The 18,555-nt window shown below is 35.3% G+C and overlaps 1 pseudogene; it reads left to right on the forward strand.

Moving 5' to 3' along the window:
* The first annotated feature begins 2,399 nt into the window (after positions 1-2,399).
* Positions 2,400-6,447, forward strand: LOC147497319 (phosphoinositide phosphatase SAC8-like; annotated as a pseudogene).
* The last annotated feature ends 12,108 nt before the right edge of the window (positions 6,448-18,555 follow it).

Below are 18,555 nucleotides of genomic sequence, written 5' to 3' on the forward strand. Positions count from 1 at the left end.
GTGTTCATTTTGGCTTTGTAGGTTTTGGATCATCACTTTTAGTTAGAAGATTCTGGAGATAGCTAGCTTTCAAGGATTTGGAGATTCTATTAGTTTTCTTAGGTTAAATGTTATTGAAATCACCTTTTGGCTAGTGATTACTTTTATTACTTGACGTAGTTATTACTTTTATTCGTATTCGACATATAAGACTTTTCTCTTAGTAAATAAATTCTTGTAAGGAATTTATGTATGCCGTATTGCTTGTATTAATTTTTTTGATGATCAATGTGATGCTGGTAAGGGAAATCCTATACTATGTCCATGCAAACTATGCGAGAATGTCAAGAAATTGTTGGAAGTTATACTACATGGACATGGCATGTTGATACAGGTTAGTTTCTTCTCTCTTTTGTTTCCTTGGAGGAAGACTGCAAAAAAGCACAAGAAAGCTATGCCAGGCGTGAAGGAAGACTGAAAAAGCGCTTTGCCGCACCCCATATGGCTTCTACTCCTTGACTTCATGGAGCCCTACCGCGAACTATACTACCAAGCAGGAGGAGGTCTCAGCCTCTTAGGTATGTTGTTGTAGTCCTAGCATCCTCCTAATCTAATAATTTACTCTTTGCTTCACAAAAACTGGTATTAGAAGCAGTATACTAATGCATAACTTTTTAGGTGTTGCCTATACTGCATGGTTCAAGTTGATCTTTGGAGCACGGAAGTCTCATCAATTGAACCTCGATCTCGCCTTGCATGAAATGTGTGGCCTGTATATTGATAGCATTTGAAGTGCGTGTGCTGGGTCCATGAGAATTTTTGGCTTAGGTACATCAGGTATTTCAGTTCTCAGATTACCTATTGTTGGAAAATGACGGTTTAGGAAAGAAGAGTTACTGAGTCAAAGACTTCTTATATTTTCTATAATCTTCCAGGCCACGTACACCATTGCAACGTGGGAGGTACCTACTTTTTTGTGCGCTTGGAAGCTTCCAGACCAGCTCATTAGTTGATCCTATTATCATCATCTGAGTATGAAAGTTCTCTTCAATCAGCATTTTTTTCATTACACATTTATGTTGGGCAGTGAAGGTGAAGTGATGTTTAAAGGGTAAGAGAGACGATAACAGATAGGAAACCTAACTGACCAAGCTTTCTGGTTAGGCAACACAGAAAGCGCTTCTTATGTACAATACATTGAGCGTTTTTGGTAGAATGATTCTTCTGTTTAAAAGAGAAGTATCGAGTTCTCTTTGAAGTTGTTCACAACCATTTCTGGTTGAGGGATTCTTCGTTCCAAAGACAAAATATAGTTTTGTAGCATTCCTGAACTAACCATCTATAGCTAACGGACTCGGATTAAATGAGAAATCACTTGTACAGAGTAACGATATCAGAAACCTCATCTTCTTTTCTGTCCACCACACATACATTGTGAACTTGACTTGGATATATGCATTTTATAGCATTCTCAAGGAGTTCCTCAAGCCTGAGCATTTTAAGAGGGACAGACTTCAAGATTCTTGTCCGTATTAAGAAAGCTTCTTGCAAGAAGTAAAAGAAAGAGAGAGTAAAAGACAAGTTGTGGTGTGCATAGAACTAACGATACTCGCCGAAAGGCTGATGGTATCAGGTAGGGTTTTGTAGACTTCAGTTTCTTTGTTCAAACTTCTAATTTCAATTTATTCAATAAATATGCTTCAAAAGGACAGGTCTACTTATACATAAAAAATTTCAAGTGTGGCCTATACTGCATGGTTCAAGCTCACACTGGAACCTCAAAGCTTCTTTGATTTAACCTCTTATCTTAGTCTTACATGAGGTGTGCACCTGCACACAATACTTGGAGCATTCTGAAGTTGATAACAATGAGCATCTCTTCATTCGGGGTAACCAATACTTAAGCTGCAATGAAGTGCAGCGTAGACCGGGACCATCATACAATAAGTTACACAACATTTAGTATTTCTGTTGTCAGAATATCTGAAGTTGGAAATGATCAAGGTTTAGGCAATAGAAGTTGAAAGCCTTTTATTTCTTCAATGACCTTCCAGTCGGCATGAACCCTTGCAGCTGGAGTCATGCTAGTTTGATTTTACTCTGCGCTTGAAAGCTTCCTGACCAGCTCATTAGTCGATCTTTGGTGCATTTCGTCAGCGAGATTCGCAATAGTTCATTTGATCACTTCAAACTGTATTTTATTTGTTAGACAGAGAAGTGAATAAGCGGCATAATCTGCATTATTTGCAAGTGAATTGTATTTTATTTGGTAGACAGAGAATTGTATCTTGCTGCCTCTATATATACTGTATTCTGATCACATAATGTTCGATTTTCCCAGGTCCGTGTTCGTATCAGGAAGCAATGCAAGTCCTTGTTAGAGGACCAGTACAAGAAGGTCCTAGAGACAAACTACATGGATGAGCTGTGCTTTCCAGTGGACTAATAAAGTTTTTATAATTTATGGTGTGGTTGGAACAATTAGACTAATGGCTGGTAAGTTTGGATGGATTCCTTATATTAGTTAATTTTTTATCTTGTAGTCCACTGGAAAAATTGCAATAGTATAATAGGAGACTACTAGGCTAGTGTGCTATTATAGTTTTTATCATCTTACATTAATGCAATCTCTCTACCATATTGTTACTTTAGATTCTTTATTAAGCTATTATGCTAGTAAGATGGATGGGCTGATATGTGCCTGGTCATATTGGTGAAGTCAGTTGAAAAAAGAACTTTTTAACCATATTTTTGGTACAGGAACATATTTACTTGTAATAACTTCTAGCAAGGAGGTTGGCACTTATCTTGGTTTCCCCTTTTTTCGAGTAATGTCTATGAAGTTTATGGCCTGCAATGGGATTTTGAGGCTTTCATCTTGTCAAGAAGTAATAACTTTTGTATATGTGGAGAAAGGCCTCCTTACTTCCACTTCATACTTCATGGTTTAATTCCCTTTCAGAAGAGGGGGAGACAAAAGTCTAGGTTTATATCTGTATTCTGTGTGCACTTAAATTCAATCGTTCCTGTAGTTTGATTGGACAATTATTTGAATAAGAAGCGAATTTGCTTTTCTGCATAAAAGAGATGAGGCTTACTTTATGAGCCTGTTAAGGACAGTGGAATCAACACCGGGGTTGTATTATTCGTATGAAACAGACCTTACATTAAAGTGAGTCCTTTAAGCAGTATTTTAAAGTAGACTGCAACTAGTATGAGAATATTTTCACTTATTAGGTTCAGATTATATGCTGTATATTGTGTCAAACTGCAGTCTGATGGTGTGCGGCTTCTGATGTCTACCAGCTTGCAGCGAACAGGGAAGTTAGCATGCTTGAATACGTAAAATGACTGATGAAGGGTCAGATTGAGATGGTCGTAGGTCCTGTTCATAGACGCTGGTACAACTTGTCCTATTCGGCTTTTAAGGCCTTTTCATTTTTGTTAGTTTTTTTGTTCGTGTTATTCCACAAAGTGGCCCTAGTGGACTATTGGTATTGGACTATTGGTAGCTTGGCAGCCAACGCTCATAATGACATGGTTTTATAATGTGGCTGCTATGCAAAATGCGTACAGACTACAGATGTCCAATTTCGAACAGCAAAGGCAAGAAAACCAACAATGAAGTAATGACATCAGTCATTAGCGGTTTCTGCAATTATATGTGTCACGACTGTCATCTAACTATTAAATGAAAAAACAATTTGGAACACTTGGTATTTGGTATTAGTTGAAAACTTGAAATGCATTGAGGAAAAGGAAACCTACAAAATCATTCATCCTAATTGTTCATCACCGGGGCAGAAACAGAGATGCATAGAGACTGCAATCTAGACTGTCTAGATTAGGTCCATTTGACGCCAGATTAAAAAGACTGGCAACAGTCCCATTTTTTGCTTCCAACCGAGAGTGGCCAACTTGCCCTGCTGCTGATTAAAATGACTCCTAATACCTTCATGATGCTCCCTAATTCGATGCAACTGAATGACGACTTCATTCATCGTCAAGCGTTCTACAGGTGAATGAGTGGAACATGCGACTCCAAGAACTAATGCTAAGGCAAGGAAACCACTTTGGAAACAGGTCTGTTGGTATAGTCTATTGCAACAGTTTCCTAGTCGGTCATAATTTCTTTCATTCAACCCGACAATCCGTGCTCACTTCTGACACATGATAAATTCACCATTTATTGATTTGCTTGAGGAGCTAACGTTTGGTATGCATACCAGGCTGATCCTTGATTTGTTTGGAACAGGAGTTTGTTGGAAGAGCTAATCGAGTGTAAGGTTATACATATTTTTAGTATAAAGTTATAAATTATTCTCATATGGGTGAGCTAAGAATGCAATTATTCTTATATAGGACTAAAAAAGTACTTTTCTTTTTTTGTTTTTGCAGCTTGATGCATTCATCATTCCTCCAGTACAAGGAAGTATCCTAAAGAGTATTACTGGTTATGATTCCAAGCATTTTGTTTTCCACTTTTGTACTTCTGTAGTTGCTATAAATGTTGGTCTTTAAGATTGTAGTCAAAACCAGTGGAGCTATCGCCACACGAGAAAAAGTTGTTTCACTTAACCGAGTCTTAGGTTTTCAGACTGTACAGATAAATCTTAAAGACACTCCTACTAAAATGACTTTAATCTCAAAAAGGTGCACAAGGCGTTTAGGTACAAGGAGTGAAACCTGTTGATATACATTAAAGTCTTATGGCTATATAGAAGCACTCCTAAACTTAGTTAATCTTGACATGGTTAGTGGAATTTTAGGAACAAGAATGTGGAGACGAGGAGCTAACCTTGAAGGGGACACTGCTAACTTTATTGAGACAGAGCAATTGTTGGAGATTGAAGGTTTTAGGTACTCATTTTTGCAGCTACTTTTTTTGTACCTCTTGCAAACTCTAATGTTATTTGCACACAGTGTAAAATCTTGCAATCTTTATATTTTAATGAAGAAAAAGCTTTATGTTAGCTCCCTAGGTTAGGGAAATATGTTTCCTAACTATTTGCGATATGAGATCTTCTGGGAAACCGGAGGGGGTTTCCTAGGAAACCGCTAGTTGATTGGGAAATGGTTCCCGGTAACTACATGTATACTGTATCTAGCAGTTCCACCTTAAGCATTGGTAACTTCAGAATTTTTTTGGGATAAAGCTGTCCATACCTCACACATGAGAAATTGCTCCAAACTTTCTTTACATATGCGGGTCATTTGCAACAGAAGATATACTAGATTTCCATTATGTTTATTCATGGATAGATAAGTTCCTCTCTTCATAACGGATGCTGAGAATCTGTGTTCCAGGTTCGAGGATCAATTCCACTTCTTTGGGAGCAAATCGTGGATTTGAGCTACAAGCCACGGATCAAAATCGTCAATTATGAAGAAACAGTATGTGACTATTTATTTTATTTTGTTATATGAATGTTGTAGTATTTCCAACACAGTGCTTCTATAATGATATGCAGAAATCTTTTATTTCTAGCCTAAAATAGTTCAACGCCATTTTAATGATCTCATTCAAAGATACGGAGAGGCCATGGCTGTTGATTTGACTGACAAAGTAAGGTTTTATGTTCATGTATTTTCTTTTTATATTGTGTCATTTACTTCTTCTTTCAAACTTTATCAATTTAAATGATTAAAGGTGAAGTTTTATCAGCCTTTAGTGAACATCATAATTGAACTGGATACAATGTCTAACAATTGATTATTTTGCCTGCTACTATTGTCCCTTTTCTGAAATACCCACTCGCAGACTTTTCTTTTACCTTTCCAAATGTTTTTTTAGTTGATTGGTTTGGATAAGAGAGGGAACACTAAATATAAATTATGGGGAATGATTTGGTAGAGGATATAATTCTGGAAAGAGTTGAATGGGTAGAAGTGATATTCCTTTTAAGGTGACCACCGTTGAATGGTGGTATTGGGATCATTTGGGGATAGTTAGATGGTGAAGGCTTTGAACATTATTCATAGCTGTGTCGGATATCGGTGGTTCTGTTGGAAATTTAGAATTGTTCACTTTTGGATGTGAAATGGTTCCTTTGAAGGATAAGGGGGCTAGTGAGACGTTTTTCATATCAGCAGCAACAATTTGGTTTGAAATTTTGTACAAAGTGTTTTGAGCTCTTGAAAGTTTGAAAGCTTCCTACATGAGTTGTGCTACATTGATTCTGATTAATGCGCACTTTTGACATGTTAGACAAGTGTTCAACTTTCAAGTTCAATCCTACTTGAAAATCATTGTATGCACTGTTATTAACTTATTGTATCCAGTATAGAGCCTGCAGGTGTTTTAAAAAGGTCATCTCATCCTGTAGTCATCAAGTGATTGGTTTATTTTCGTATTTTCCTCAGTTTTTAACTTATAGTAATTGTTATGTATTGTTTTAGCATGGTGATGAAAGTCAACTAAGCATGGCATTTGCGACTGAAATGCAAAAGGTTCCCCAGATTAGGTGATTTTCTTGTTTACAAAGAAAGAGAAGGAAAATAAAATGAAACTGACAAAATGGTTACAAAGCTGTTTTTCTTCACTGTTTCTGATCTTCACTCTGTTATCAGTTTTTGCGATGATTCTTTTATGTTTGTTTGCTAGTTGAGGGTGAATCGTGGAAATCAGTAGAGTGGAACATATTATGGAAGTCAGATTTCGAAGGATATGGGTATGCTGCAACCCACTTCCAAACTCCAGCACATCTGGCGGAGCATATGGGACTTATCCAGTGTATGGCAACCACCAACAACAAGTAAGCTGAATGTCTGATCAGCTCTCATCTTTTTCTCTGAATACAATCAGGCTCTTATATAAAGTGTTGACAGTTAAATCATCATGAATTGCAATTAGTGAACTATATTGTTGACTTTGAACTATGACTTAAAGTCAAGCTGAGAGTCAATGGTGCCTCATCGTCTACGTGAAGACAAATGTTATTTCTGCAATTCCTATCTCTATTATATTATTTTAAATGCATAAAAGAGTCTATTTATTAACAACGTTTTTCGCTCTTAGGTCGATTGGTTTAAGAAAGATGGAGATTCTGTAAGTAACGGGACACAGTTTGCCAAAGTTTCTCGTAAGGTCACTGTTGCAACATTTTTATACTTGTTCAACCCTTCATTTTTCTGCCCTTCTTCTTTTGTTTATATTCTCTCTTATTGTGTAGTTCTATTGCTTAGAAGTTAAAGTAACTTCTAAGCAATGTGAGGACCCTATATCTATCCTATCAGAGCTTCATTGGGGTGAGATAGCTTCCAGTGACACACATAGTAATGATTCTTAAGCAATCAAATAATTCTATTCAGGCAGGGGTCTCCACTAAAGATGCACCTCAAGTTAAGTCCTCGGTTGCCAAGCGTGGAGATATTCTTATTGACATCAATGACCGATTCCCTCGGGATTTCCTGTCAAATATATTTTCAAAGGAAAGATTGACTGAAGACTCCTCTAGCATAAGTCTGTTGTACAATGATGGAACTGGATTGAGCATAAACATTGGTCATTCTTTCAGAAGTTAGTACAGGATAAGTTTGTTAGAAATGATGTTTCTCTTATGGATCAGGACCATCTTGGATATTCGTCTCCACTTACTAAAGTTGATGAAGAGAGTCTTGGAGCCTATAACTTTTCACAGCTGATGACTGACGTGAATACCTTGGGAGTTGTGGATTCTCAAATTTTTTTTGAGTAGGAAATTCAGTAGGAACCATCTGTCTCCTTTCCTGAATATATAGAGAAAGATTAAAAAATGTCTTATTATAGTTCGAAGAATAGTAGTTGATACTATATTTGAGTTTCTATAAATAATTGACTGATTACTAGTATTTTTTGAAAGTTAAGTTCATGCATGTTCGACATTGTTCTTTCTTATCTTAATGAAATAAGTTCTTCAAAGAATTTATTTATGTTGGGTTGTTTTTGTTAATTGGTGTATGTTTATGAATATGAAAGGGAATGTGGTGGTTTGCGACAGGTTTTTATTTGCTGGTTAATTGTCATGAGCAATACCAACAAAAAATGACAAAGGGTGAGATAAAAGGTTGTCCAACAATCTCCCTTTCCAAAAAAATTTATCACGGTTATTTTTTGATATTATCTCGGTTTCAATAAAAAAACATCTCAATTTTCTTCTATACTAATTGGTTTCAATCAACAATTTATCTTGGTTTTATTCTATATAATATCGGTTTTAATTAGAAAATCGAGATAATATATTTAGATAAGATGTCAGACTTTTGAGATAATTTAGTAGCTTATTATCTCGGTTTTATAGAACTCTATTACCTCAGTGGATTTTACCTCGTTTGTAGTTTCCTAGAAAACCGAGATAAAATTTCTAACATCTCACCTTTTAGCCCTTTTTTTAGTAGTGTTTCCCATGTTGATGGTCGACGTCATGATCCTGGTCAGTTGACTCTGGTTTAGATGTTGTATCTGAGTCCTCATCTAAGTTGCTATATTCTGACTCAGATGTTTCGCATCTAGTTGGACCCCCACGCCTTCGGTTCCTTGGACGGCCACCTTTTGGAAGGTCGTCATCATCGAGATCGATGAGTAGCTCCTTCCCTGTGCCAGATTGATACAAATGCCTCAACAGCTGTACTTCTTATTACAGATTACTTCTTTGCTATTCGAGAGCCTGGCTTGCCTAAATAGACTCTAGGCTGGTAAGGACAGCATTCTCACCATCTTGACGCTCCTCTTAAGTGTTATTCTTGGGGCCTGCACTGGGAGCTGCTGGTCCGTCGGTGCTGGTCATAGGTCTTTGAAAGGGATTACTCGCATCGTGGTGACCGACATTCTCCCCCCCCCCCCACTCAGGGATCTCGTGCTCTTCTTCTCTCACAGCGACGCTGCGTGTGGTTGCGCCACCTTTTCTTTTCTTTGCTCCTACCATCACAATGGTAAGAGTTTTTAAACTAAATCAGTCGTTAGGAATGAATGTTTACCTGCTTTCATCCCCACAAACGGCGCCAAAAGATGTAGGGGAGTTTTTGAGTATCCCCTGGTCTTCCTCTGTGCCTTGTGATCTACTCCTTGTTTATTTAGGAGAATCAAACCCTATTTTGCGTAGTTCCTAAGAGCGAATCCCTCTGGTTTATATAGGAAGAGCTATGAGAGTCCAAGGGTTAGGACTGTCCTCACCGCTTGTGAGTTCCCTTCCATCTTTGGACTCTACCTTCCTATTAGGATTCCTCTCCTTATGGAAGTCTGAATCTAGACCATATCTTATGAGAGGTAAACTTCCTTGTTTATCATAATGTCCTATCGTGTATAAGAAAATTATATCTAAAGGGTAACTCCTAAGATATGTCATCACGATTCCTTCCTTATTATCAGAGATCGCCATCTTTAGTTTCCTTCTATTCAGGAACTGTCTGTGTCAGTTCCTAATGACTTTGAGAGCTGTCATAATTAGAGGCGGTTAGCCACGTGCCTAGCACATGTCTACTAAACACTCGTGCTAAGCACGAGATCACTTACTCACAGAACTAATCCGATGGTCCTCATCTCATTCTAGACATCTATAGTCTTAGGTTATTTCCCATACACGTGTCATCTGTTCAATGATGGGAAATCCCCCTTACAGGTATGTACTAACTTCAATAACTTTGTGGCTCTTGACCCTTTAGCTTTAAAAGATCTCTTAGTCATCTTTCCTTCTAAGCAAGACTCACAAGTTGGGAAAGGTTTTAAAGAGAGTGAACTTACAACTCCATCTTTCACCTACTTGTCAATCCTATTTAGATTGATATGACAAAGTCTTAAATGTCATAAGTATGTTGGATTAAAAGAAGTTGACTTCCTCGTTTGAGGCAAGACCTTTGATGAATTACCAATTACAGTATCATTTATTTCTAGTATAGGAGAAAGTATATAGAGACCATTTTTTAAAGTACCAAAGGCAATAAACTTTCCATTTAGCCTGATTACAACCTTTGAATAAAATGAAATGGAATATCCTGACTTATTAAGTGCAGAAATAGAAACCAAATTTCTCCTTATCTCTGGAACATAGTAATAGTCTTCTAAAACCAACATTTTCTCACCTAATGCTAAACAATAAACTCCTACCGATAATGCGGCAACCTTTGCCTTTGTACCTAGTGTCAAGTACACTTCTCCTTTGTTCAACCTTCTTGTTTCCTGAAACCCATGTAATATGTTACAAACGTGGTTAGTGGCCCCTAAGTCCACACACCAAGTGTCAGAAGGAAAAACCAACAAATTGGTTTCAAGAATAAAGGATTGCATACATTCTTTATCTATTTGTTTCAAAAATAGATACTCCCTATAGTTCCGCTTCCAATGACCAGGCTTTTCACAATGGTAACAATACCCTTTGTTTTAGCCCAACTTTCAGCAGTCAAGATAGATGCTAAGGGGTTAAGAATAGATTGAGACATATCTTGAACATTTACATATACATAAAAATTATTATAATATATTTAATATTGGTTTTGGGAATTTAATAAACCAATTACCCGCTTATATAATAAAAATACAACACTCTCCATATTATATCAATAAGACAAATATAAGCAATGGAAACCCAATACTTATGAATAATCTCTTATCTGTAGGGCATCAAAATTATTCAACTTAATAAGGCGATTTGTACTAGACCCATCAATTTTACATATATGTAATATGATTTCCATTATTATTCATTTTGCTACTAAAACATAATTGCACAAACCGTAGGGCTGTCAACTATATTTCAGCCAAGTGTACCATCATCATAATTCATTAATGTAACCGTGAGATAATAAATCCGTAAGGGAAAACACTCCCACTAGCCATACATGAATTTTTCTTCTTAAGAATAGACAATAGACAAAAATATTTTAGCATGCAATTAATTTATCCGTAGGGATCATATTAATCACATCTAAAAATATAATTCCTATTGAATTAATAACGATGTAGCATAAGATTCAATTCGTAAATTAAATGCCTTTACTATTTGCTTTATATCATATAAACCGAGGGTATTTATGCTTAAATATCAGCACTTTATGCATCTTCTATATGGGAGATTTGATTGTACCTATTTACCTAAAATGATCACAGTTAGGGGTGAAGTTGGATGCTTCACTTATAAGAATGTAATATACATAACTGCTATATAACAGGATGATGATATCTCAATCATTTGAGTATGACTCTAAGTTTCTATATTGGTGTAGTCACATGACTATCACTGAGGGGATCAAAGTGAGAACACACTATAAATTCGTTGTTAATGTTAGTGTTCAAATCTCACTCTACTAATTAATCCCTGGACTTGAGGAATTGTGAAAATTCATTGTGTCTCAAATTTATTACTTTGAGAAATTAAAAAGTAATGTATATTCATAGGCTAGACTTGACGTTTTGGGTAATGAACATTAAGAAACTATTTCTTATACCGGCCAGGTTTGAGCTCAATTAGTTATGTCACAATTTCCTAATACATATCTCCATAGAGTAGTGGATCCTTTATTAGAATTCGTGATTCAAGACGTCCTACATTCATAACCCAAAATGTCAAGTCTAGTTTATGAATATACATTACTTTTTAACGACTCAAAGTAATAAATTTGAGACACAATGAATTTTCACAATTCCTCAAGTCTAGGGATTAATTGGTAGAGTGAGATTTGCACACTAACCTCAACAACAAATTTATAGTGTGTTCTCACTTTGATCCCCTCAGTGTCAGTCATGTGACTACACCAATAAACAAACTTAGATTCATACTCAAATGATTGAGATATCATCATCTTATCATATAGCAGTTATGTTTATTACAGTCTTATAAGTGAAGCGTCCGGTGAGCATTCTAGGTAAATAGATACAATCAAATCTCTCGCACATGACTCTTCTTATGCTTGATTGTTCTAATTCTATTACATATGGAACTTATGGTTTCATCATATGATATTAGTTCACCCATATGCATAATAATAAGATTTGTGCATTTAATCATCATGTATAAATAATAAATGTTAATTGGCTTTGTAAAGGCCAAATATCCCAACAATCTCCCACTGACCTTCAAAACCATTTAGCAACTATTCTAAGACCCATATTTTCTATAAAAAGGTCTGCATAATCATATAACAATATTTAGTGTTTAGTCCTTGTAGACCATATCGTTCATGATGAATAGTATATCATATACATATGAGACCAAAAACTTTGCCATCTTACCTTCAACCTTCTTATAAAACATAAGGTTCTTCCTCACATTGATCAAAACCAAACGATTTGATTGTTTGATCAAAGTTTACATTCCAACTTCTTGAAGCTTGTAGGAACTGCAAAGCCTCCAGGGTCTAAAATGCAGTCTTTACATCCATTTGCCAAATCATATAGCCATAATAAGCAGCAATCACTAGAAAAACTCTAATAGACTTTTCATGGCTACTGGCGAAAAAGTTCTCTCATAATCGATACCCTTTTTTTGAGTAAATATTTTCTCCACCAGTCTCGCATTAAAAGTCTCTACCTTTCTATTAGCTCCTCTTTAACTTTTGAATAACTACTTATTCTTAATAGGATTAATATTTGTCAATGGATCAACAAGTTCCCAGACATTGTTAGAATATAAGGATTCCATTTCTCATCTCATTGATTCAAGCCATTTACTCAAATCAATGTCAGAAATTCCTTCTTCATAGTTTATAGGATCTACATCCTTGTCATCTGATATAACATATAAAGTTTCCCTTAATAATAGGGTTAACTTTTCTGGAGGACTAATTGTCCTCCCACTATGACGAAGTACTAGAGTAGGTTTAGATAAACTCTGAACTTTACATGGAAGTTTTATCTAAATTATAAGTTAATCTAGATTGAACATAAATAGGAATATCTGCTGACATTTCTAAGGCTTATCTCTAAATAGATATAGGGAGAGTTTGAATAACTCACCATAGTCCAAACCATACCCCATAAGGCTATGTTCCTTCTTTCTGCAATATTTTTTTGTTGTGGAGTTTTTGGTGCACTTAATTGAAACAAAATCATATTTTGCATTAAGTTACCTTTTGTTTTCACATTTATAGGCCCATGTACATCTGTATGTACTAACTCCATTAACTATGTGGCTCTTGACCCTTTACTTTAAAAGATCTTTTAGTCATCTCTCCTTCTAAGTAAGATTATAGGTTAAGAAAGATTATAAAGGGATTGAACTTAAAATCCCATCTTTCACCCAAGCTATCAATTTTATTCAGATTGATATGGCTAAGTCTTAAGTGCCACAAGTTTGTTGGATTAACTGAAGAAATTATCCTCTATTGAGGTAATAACATATAATGAATTACTAATATCAGTATCATTTATTTCTAACATAAAAGAAAGTAAATAGAGACCATTTTCCAAAATACCAGAGGCAATAATCTTTCTATTTAATCTGATTACAACTTTTGAATCAAATGAAATAGAATATTATATTCTGACTTATAAAATGCAGAAACAAAAACCAAATTTCTCCTTATCCCTGGAACATAATAATAGTCTTTTAAAACCAACATTTTCCTTTATAATGCTAAACTTCTATTAATACTGTATCAACCTTTGCCTCTGTCCTTAGTGTCTGGTACACCTTTTCTTCATTCATCCATCTTTTCCCCTGAAACTCCTGTAACATTTTACAAAAGTAGTTAGTGGCCTCTTATTCCCCATAACAGGTGTCAGAAGGAAAAACCAGCTCTTTGGTTTCAAGAATAAAGGATTGCATACCTTCTTTTTGTTTTTGTTTCATAGCCAGATACTCCCTACAATTCTGCTTCCAATGACCAGGCTTTTCACAATGGTAACAATTACCTTTTCCTTTAGCCCCTGAGTTCTTCTCCACTCCCCCTTTTGCCCTAAGGGCAAACTTTTTACCTTTTTTCCACTTGCATTTGCCTTTTGGCTTAGGCTTGGAAACACCAAAATTTTATGAGACCATTACACTTGGCTTAACCTTAACTAAGTTTTCAGCCTACTGCAAAGAGTTCATTAACTCTGGCAGTGTCATATCCATATTGTTCATGTTGTAGTTCAACTAGAACTGATTAAATGAAACTGCCAAAGACTGAAGAATAGCATCAACTTGAGAATTGGCGTCTATTTCAACGCCTATGATCTCAAACTCGTTGACATAGCCAATCATTTTAAGGATATGCTCCTTAACATGAGTCCCATCATCCATTTTTGTATTCATCAGGTTTGCCATTGAGATCTGACATTTAGTGCAATTTTGTTCACCAAACATCTCTTGCTTATTGGTCATGATCTCAGTAGTTGTACCAAAAATTTTGTGTTTGGCAATGATTCCAGGAGATAACACTTGGACATCTCATTGGCCTTTTGCCATTTTTTGTACTCATCATTCAGCCTTGCACTAGCATTGTCTACTAGTTCAGGGGGCCAAGGGGTAGTGAGAACGAATTTGTAACTTTCAGCAGTCAAGATAATGTTAATCTTACGCTTCCAGTCCACATAATTAGGACCAGTCAACTTGTTTTCTTTCAAGATAGATGCTAAGGGACTGAAATTTGATTAAGACATATCTGGAATATTTATATATACACAAAAATTATTATAATGCATTTAATATTGGTTTTGGGAATTTAATAAACCAATTACCCCCATATATAATAAAAATACAACACCCTCAACATTGTATCATTAAGACAAATATAAGCAATGGAAACCTAATACTTATGAACAATCTCTTATCCGTAGAGCATCAAAATTATTCAACTTAATCAGGCAAGTTCTACTAGACCTATCAATTTTACATACAAATAATATGATTTCCATTATCATTCATTTTGCTACTAAAACATTATTGCACAAACCGTGGGGTTGTCAACTATATTTCAGCCAAGTGTACCATCAACATAATTCATTAATGTAACTGCGAGATAATGAATCCGTAAGGGAAGACATTCCCACTAGCCATACATGGATTTTTCTTCTCAAGAATAGACAATAGGCAAAAAAAAATTTAGCATGCAATTAATTTATCCGTAGGGATCATATTAATCATATCTAAAAATATAATTCATATTGAATTGATAACGTTGTAGCAAGAGATTCAATTCGTAAATTAAATGCCTTTATCACTTACTTTATATAGACCGAGGGTATTAATCAATAAATATTCAATGTTAAGACAATGATATCTTTCTACTTTTTCTTTTAACAGTCTATGCATCTCATGCCAAAATTAAACATCTATAATTGATATATTAGTGTACTATGGAAAATCTAAATAGCTTGCATCATATGCAAATAGTTATCTCATAACTATCGTGCGTGCATATAAGAGAAGGATTTAATTTAGCATGCAAAGTGTGTACTTATGAATATTATTTAATAATTATGTACTTGTAGATACACATGTCAAGTACTCATGTATGTCCTGGAACAGATACGCATATAACAAGAATGAAACTACTAGTTACCATGTGTTCATATGCATCATCTAATATGCATATTTAGTACAGTGTATTTCTCCATGTGTTTAGTCTTTGTGCGTCTCATTCAATGAATTAATACTGTACCTCTCCTTCTTGTTTCAGAAGACTATATAGTCAGCGAACTGTGCACACGTCTAAAATAATATAGTTCTTACCTTGTAGTACAACACATGGTCCCTATATTATATGTTCTTACAAGAATAGCATGCACATGCACTATGACCCACTAGTAGCAAGACAATACAACCAACATCACTGTAATGCTTGCAAAGTCTACCCACTTTTAGTTAAGAATTTTTTGTCCTTTACTAGCTTATACTAGATGAATTAGTACATGTGGTCCCAATATCTTTTGCTAATATAAAAAGTGGTCCCTATACTTTAAGAAAATGCATACCATAAAAAGCAAAGAGGATTGCACATTTGCACATGCCATATGCAAAGGAATCTTTACTGAAGTACAAGTCTTCAAAGTGTCAGTAGCAACTAACATAGCTATATCTTTATATAGTCCAATGTCTTTTTACCTTATGTATAGTTAACCGATTCTGTTTTTCTTTTTCTTTTTATGAATTAAGTGTGTCTCAGTGTCATACTCATAACATAACAAATCAAAAATGTATTAGACTCCAAACTTTATGCAGACTTCAAATCTTGTACAGACTTTATCAAAAAAAAAATTGTACAGACCTTCAATATACACATGCCACAAAAAGATCATATTAATGAATCTAACATCTCATGTTAACAACGTTAATATACCGCCCGCAGGATGATGAATGGGCAAATCTTCTCGGTGAAGGAATGGGTCAGAGCCAGGAGGTTAGATAAATACCAATTTGACTTTGTTAAATTTGGGATACAAATATGGGATCTACCAAAAGAAAGGATTAACAAAGCAAATGTCTAGAAGATAGGAGCGGACTTGGGGAAGGTGTGTGAAGCTGATATATCATGCCCACCTAAATTCAATAAACCGGTGACTCGAGTTCGAGTGGAAATGGATATAAAAGAAAGACTTTAGAAAGATCAAAAGGTAAAGCTAGAGACAGGGGAAATGATAGTGTTCAGCCTAAAATATGAAAAACTAGAGTTTTTCTGCTATTTCTGTGGTGTCATTGGAGATAACCAATATACTTGTCGGATTCGTAATCAACATTGATATGATGTCATGAAATGTGGAGGATCATTGAAAGATATCAAACCTCATTTTACGAGCCATATGAAAGCAAATATATTTTTCAATGGAATAGTGATAAAACTAAAAACTAATGTTTTACCTACTCTTAACTAATTATGCTAAGAATAAGTAAAACTAAAAAGGATTTATTCTATATCAAAGTTTTCTACTCTCGATTATCTTGCGATATGGTTGAGTAAAGAATTCGTCTCACTCCTAGTTTCTTAGATGTAACAGTTTCACTAATTTTAACAATTTTATAATATCAACGAGAGCAATAATTGAATTAAACTAATATGATGAAAATAGCTAATTACGATATGCTAATTTATACTATGGAAATTTGATTATAAGATGTGAATGAGAATAGAAGTATTATGGGGATTTGATTCCACCTTGATTAATCCTTAATAAGCTAGCATAGATTTGTTGTAATCCTAATCTTTATGTTTTCACATGAAGGTTGGGTCTTTTTAATCCCTAATTATTCATGGCAATCTCTACCAACTAATAATTAGCATGCGAGGCAATTTAAACCCATTCTCATGGTGAATTAACTACTTTCTAGAGTGGAATAGATTACTACAACTATTTCTACACTAACACATCAAGTCTTCATCAAAGCTTCATCAAATCCCTCTAATACAGGTTTAGCTAAGATTCATTAGACTATTATTAATAGAAGAATAAGAAGAAAACATCATAATAACAATAACTTGACTTTATTAATCAAATGGAAGAGAGTCTAAGAATGAAAAACTATATTAAAAACTAAGTACTGAATAATTAACTAAGTACTTAAGAGTTATGCCTTAGTCCTCTTTATATAGGAGAGGGCAAGGTCTACAATTTTGTGCATGGGCTTTGGAGCCTTGGTTTGGGCCATTAATTCAAGCCTAAAACCTAATTACTTAAGTCCAAAAAGGGTTTCTCTGCTAGAAATTAATACAGCATCCTTTTTGTCGTGGACTCATGGGCCAACCTCGTTCAATTGTTCATGGAACAATTTTACCCACCACTGAAGATAGATGAAATGCTTCAAAAGATTCATTTCTTCCGCCATAATCCTCATGAATCTTTTTCAAAGGCCAGGAATTGTTTCACTGATCTTCTCATCGAGTGTCCACATCATAACCTTGCAAAAGACACGCTTGTTCGTGCCTTTTTCAAAGAGCTTTTACATCACCATAAAGAGGTTCTCGATATAATGAGTTGGGGTAGTTTTCTTTGTAAACGTGCCTCAGAGGCTTATAGGTTTTTAGAAGATCAATCTAAGCGTCAAAATAAATAGGGGGGGTAATAACATCCCCCACTCCAATAATTCTTCTTTCACAGTTAAGGTGGCCAGTATGTTTGAGGTTAAATCTGATCTCAAGCTTAGAACTCTAATTGAATCTCTCACAAAAAAGGTAGAAGCCATTTCTATTCAACATAAGCCTACTTCTGTCATGAACATAAACTCTCTTCCATGTAATTTATGTTACAGCCTTAAGCATACCGACTCCTATTGTCCTCTCCTTTATGAACAACCAACTGCACAGCTGGATAATGTTTGCTCCATAAATAGCAAACCTAACCCACCTTGGAGACAACACCCAACTTCGGTTGGCAAAATAATCAAGAAGTTACACCTCCAGGGTTTAATAATCAAAATGTTAGGCCAGCGAACAATTACAACCAAGCTCCACTGAGACAAGGACAAGGAGAAGGTAATTATAATAATTATAATAATAATTATAATACTAATAGAGGTATCGTTCTGGTTAATAACAACTATTACAACCCATCTGTTAATAATCAACGTGAGATAGTTCTAGTCACACCACCTGTGGCCACTACACATTCACAACCGGATCGTTTCGAAGCCTACATGTAGGCTAACCATTAGATTTTACAATCCATTAATCACCACATACAACAGTTAACCT

Source organism: Coptis chinensis, chromosome 5, assembly GCF_015680905.1.
Source record: "Coptis chinensis isolate HL-2020 chromosome 5, ASM1568090v1, whole genome shotgun sequence".
Classification (NCBI taxonomy): Eukaryota; Viridiplantae; Streptophyta; class Magnoliopsida; order Ranunculales; family Ranunculaceae; genus Coptis; species Coptis chinensis.